General features: G+C 31.3%; 1 non-coding gene across 1 annotated transcript; it reads right to left on the bottom strand.

Moving 5' to 3' along the window:
• Positions 1 to 1,690: 1,690 nt before the first annotated feature.
• LOC115223738 lies at positions 1,691 to 1,798 on the bottom strand. Its single transcript, XR_003882828.1, has one exon. It is a non-coding gene; the product is annotated as a U6 spliceosomal RNA (small nuclear RNA).
• Positions 1,799 to 5,852: the final 4,054 nt, after the last annotated feature.

Here is a 5,852-nt window from a genome sequence, read left to right as displayed (position 1 = left end):
TTAAAGTGGCTATTTCACCTCGGTGAACGACGTACGTTTAACGTGAATACTTTCCAAAGTGAACCCAAAAGAGAATCGATAATGGCGATTTATTTGAGTAAAGTTATATTACCTGGGGCTAATTAGTGTCCAATACAGTAATTCACAGAATTGATAAGCGAGACACCTGCCAAAATTATACTTAACACACAAGCAGTTGAATTAAATTCTTCAGTCTGGAAGTAAACAGGAGAGACAGAAATGGACGATGTAGAAGTAAAAGAAAGAGAGGGAGAGAGAGAGAGGGGGGCACTGGGCGACAGAGAGACAGAGAGAGAGAGAGAAGGAGGGAAGGGAGAAAATTATGGAAAGAGTAATGCAGAAAGAATTGACAGAGGGGAGAATCGGTAGAATTTGGAAGACAGAATAAACTGAAAAGACAGATTGAGTTATAGGAAAGCAAGAGTGTTATATATACACACATACATAGTCACTACACATGCAGGTATGTATGGATATATATATATATATATATATATATATATGTGTCTGTGTATGTGTGTATAGACATATATATATATCAATATAATATATATACATAATATGATATGTATGTATATATTATATGCATATATACATATATAAACATATAAATGTGAATATACATACACACACACAGATATATATATATATATATATATATATATATATATATACGTATATATATATAATATATTATATATATATATATATATACGGGCACATAACCAACTACACATTAAACCAGACACACAATTATATAACATATATATATATTTTTATATACATATATTTATATATATATGTGTAATGTATATATATATATTTATATATATATATATGTGTTTATATATATATACATATACATATATATAACAATATACATACATATATATATCTATATATATATCCGTATGTGTGTGCGGGTAAGTGTGTAAGCATATATATATACCTACACACACAGGTAGAGAGAGAAAGAGAGGGAGAGTGAGAAAAGGCGTGAGGGATGGAGGGAGCGATTTTTGAAAGTGAATGAGGGAGAATGGGAGAGAATTGAATGTGGTTGTTCATGTTAAGGTTACAATTACGACAAGTGAACTTTGAGCAATCAAATACTCACGAAGTAGAGACATTGAAATTACTAGACAATCGAACGTTACTGATATTCTGACATTATCTCATAACAATAGAAGAATGGAGTGGATATCACATAGCTAGAGACGCATCAGGACGCATCAGAAGTAGACAGACACTTATATAGATATATAATAATAGAGAGCCAGTCGCATGCTGAAATCCTCGAATAGCTATTCCTGTATGCCCACACAATGAACCTATACGTACATACATGCACCCATACATATGTAAATATTATATATTATTATATATATATATATATATTATATATAATATATATATATATATATATGTATATATACATGCATACATATGTAACTATAACTATAATATACATATATAACTATATATATTATATTATATATATAATATTATATATACATATGTATATATATATATATATATATATATATATATATATATATATATTAATATATACATTATATATATAATATATATATATAATATGATATATATATATTTTTTTTCTAGTTTCAGCTCAGAGCTACAGCCATGCTGATGCACCGCCGTTTAGGAAAATATGGAACGCTTCACGAATTTGCGTGTCATCCTTGCGCAGGGGGCCATGCTAATCTTCTCTGTATCGTTCCAATTTTACAATATGTATCGCCGTAGCTAGTACATATATATATACATATATGTACATACTTACATCTATACGTATATCTATATACGCATATGTAGGTACAGGACGTCACGAAACGTGTACAACAAAAAGAAGTACGAAGTACGAGTAAATGGAACATGAACTATTTTTTCGGACACTGAAAGACACAAATGGAAAACAGGCAAATGTCATAAAATTCTTCATCAGTTATCGATCAAACAAATAATAGTTAGTTTCGTACCTCTGTCTTAACGTTAAATGCACGAAACTGAGTATGAGTATTTTTGGTCGATAACTGATGAAGAATTAAGGTTCTTCTGTGTCTGTCACACCTTGACAACAAGTATTGCTGTGTTTACGTAGCCGTAACTTAGAGATTCTGCAATACAGAGCGAAAGAACAGGAACCTGAGCAAACAACAACAACATAAGTCTTAATTGAGAAAGAAAGCAAACGATGCTGGATCATAGGTATGGCATGTACAGCTGACAACAACGTATGCGATAACGAAGAAAGAAAAATCGATAGTTATGAGAGGTGAGCTTGTGGGGTTAAGCAGTTTTGGTCGATGAAGAAAAGGTGGCAGTAGTACCAATAATTGTCGGTGCCCTGGGATCAGGGAGTAAAAACGTTGAGAAGGACATGGAACAAATAGGAGCTGCAATAAGGGTTGAGAACTCGCAAACCACGGCACTGCTTGGAACAGCTCGAATACTCCGGATAGTGTTTGAAAAATGAGGAGTGTTACCATAGTTCACTGGTAGTGAACAGCTGGCACCGTAGTACATCTCCAGCATCAGAAGCTGTGCAAAAACAATAAAATGATAATAATAACAACAACAACAACAACAAAATAATAATAATAATAATAATAATAATAATAATAATAATAATAATAATAATAATAATAATAATAATAGAATGTACTACGGTGAGTTTGTTCGACCAACAAATATTCTGGAAGGCAGTGCCCCAGCATGGTTGGATGTATATTGACTGAAAAGAGTGAAAGATAAAGGAAAGGATAAATTGCAGAGAAAATATCATAAATGATTAATGTTTACAATTCTTCCATCAAGATGTGAACTAATTTGCAATCTTCATCCTGAAGGCAAAAACAAAAGCGAGAATATATTTGTCAGACTTGCGAATTTCGTGGCACATTTATCATTCGATCTCTTCGCGATAAGGTTTTTCTTTTTGTCTTCGAGTATATTTTTCGTTGGTGTGTTCTATAATTTTCATGTCACTTGGTTATACATCTTAAAGATATTTCTTCCAGGTTAAGGCGGCGAGCTGGCAGAAACGTTGGCACGCCGGGCGAAATGCGTAGCTGTATTTCGGATGCCGTTATGTTCTGAGTTCAAATACCGCCATGGTCGACTTTGCCTTTCATCCTTTTGGCGTCGATTAAATAAGTACCAGTTAATGACTGGGGTCGATGTAATTGACTTAATTTGTCTGTCCTCGTTTGTCCCCTCTGTGTTATACCCCTTGTGGGTAATAAAGAAACAGGTATTTCTTCCTGTCTATTCTAAGCACAAGACTAGTAATTTCGTGGGAGGGGAGTAGTTTATTACATCGACCCTAGCGCTGGACTGGTACTTATTTTATCGGCCCCGAAAGAATGAAAGGTAAACTAAACTTCGGTGCAATTTTAACTCAGAACGTAGTAACAGACCCATTTCCGCTAAATATTTTGCTGGGCGTGCTAAAATTTCTGTCAGCTTACCGCCTTTATTAATTTTTATTTTTTTACTTGTCACAGTCGTTTGACTGCGGCCATGCTAGAGTACCTCCTTTAGTCGAACAAATCGACCCTAAGACTTATTCTTTGTAAGTCTAGTACTTATTCTGCCGGTCTCTGTTGCTCAAACGCTCAGAAACGGGGACATAAGCACACCAAAAACTGTTGTGAAGCGATGGGGGTGATAAACAACATATACAGTAATACATACATAAATACACACACACGCACAAATATATATATATTAATTTTTTCACTTCATTTTATTTTTGAGGTTTTTATGCTGACTTCTTGATAAATTCTTATACAGATGTTATCCTATTTTTAAATTGTATATATATATATATATATATATATATATATATATATATATACATATATATATATATATATATATATATACATAAATTATTAGAGAGTTATCCACTATGTGGATTAATATCGATTTTTCACCCTCATTTATAATTATATATATATATATATATATATAATATATATATATACATATACATATATATATATATATATATATTATATATATATATATATATATAATATATATATATACATATACATATATATACTAGAGTAAGCACATAAATACGAAGCAAGGTGGAAAAAGTAGTACTCGAATACCAGGTCTACACTTTAGAGAGCTACAATCCACACTAGCCATTTTCACATTTTTATCAAATTTACAATAAATTCGCTCAGGGATAGCACAGCACTTCTCTCTCTCTCCGCTCACAGCTTTCTCTTCAAGTCAAACTTGAAAAATTCGATGAGGCCCCTACAAAACAGAAATGTATCTGTCCTCTTGACTTTCAACCTCGTTCATCAAACAACATTTTTTGCTGCATAATTATAAATCCATGTATTTTATGGCAAGAGATGATTTTCGAAATACAAAGATTACAAAATAGAGATTACCCGAGTGTGGAGTCTAAAAGCCAAAAACAATCCCTTTAATATTAGGTGCATTAAGTATGATTAAGAAGCATACTGACAGACATATATAACCAAAACACCAGGACTTACGAACGTATATAACACACAGAAAATACTACAAGATATCCTACATAAAACACTTTCAATACAACGATAATAACAACAACAAAACAAACCACAGCACAGGCCCAAGGCACACAGAGCTGCGCTCGGTAGTGCAGTGAAAGCTCGTGATACAAATAAGAATACTGACTAATAATAATAATAATAATAATAATAATAATAATAATAATAATAATAATAATAATGATAAAATAATATAATAATAATAATAATAATAATATAATAATAATAATAATAATAATATAATAATAATAATAATAATAATAATGATAATAACAATAATAATAATAATAATAATAATATAATAATATAATAATAATAATAATAATAATAATAATAATAATAACAATAATAATATTAGAGGGAGATAAATGAAAACGGATAAATCGCTAAAAACAAAGTTACCAACTTCACTTGTGCATATGCATACACGCGAAAACAATATGTATTTGTGAGTGTGTGTGCAAGTATGCGTGTGTGCGTGTATGTATGTATGTACAGATACAGACACACACACGCATGTATACACGTATATATGTATGCGCGCAACAGAAATGGAAGGTCCATACGAGTGGTTCGGTGTTATTGACCAACCAAACTACACCCAGTTCTATGTATTGGTATATGCTGCCAGACAAGATTCCTTGGTTTTGCCAAATTCTAATTGATTCTTAAAACAATAAAAGAAAATTGGAACCACACCAAATTGGTAAGGAAAGATGGAATCCGAAAGAAGAAATCAATGCGAAGAAGTTCAAGTAATTGGAAAAAGACAAGAAGGAAAAAATGCAAACATAAATAAGGCAAGAAAACTGCAACAACGTTAAGAAGAAGAATAAAATAGTAAGATATTGGCTACAACAGCAATAAGCGTAAGAATTAGGAGAGCAAACAAAACAACGATAACAACATCGGTAACAATAATAATAATACTACTAATAATAATAATAACAATGGCAATGTTACCCTTATTTGCCATATGGGCAAAAACATGAGTAAAAACATTGAAACACAAGGTAATAAATAATATACATTTTACTGCTTACACAAACAAATACTTGTGTGCATACGCGAAAATGTTTGACATATATATATATATATACATTTGTATGTTTGCATGTATGTATATTTATATGTATCTACATACGCACACAAATGACAGGCATCACATACACGCACACATATCATACAATTATATAAACGCATACATACATACATACATACATACATACATACATACATGAGAAAAAT

This window comes from Octopus sinensis, linkage group LG23, assembly GCF_006345805.1.
Source record: "Octopus sinensis linkage group LG23, ASM634580v1, whole genome shotgun sequence".
NCBI classification, from domain to species: domain Eukaryota; kingdom Metazoa; phylum Mollusca; class Cephalopoda; order Octopoda; family Octopodidae; genus Octopus; species Octopus sinensis.
This window is presented reverse-complemented; position numbering and strand designations above follow the sequence as displayed.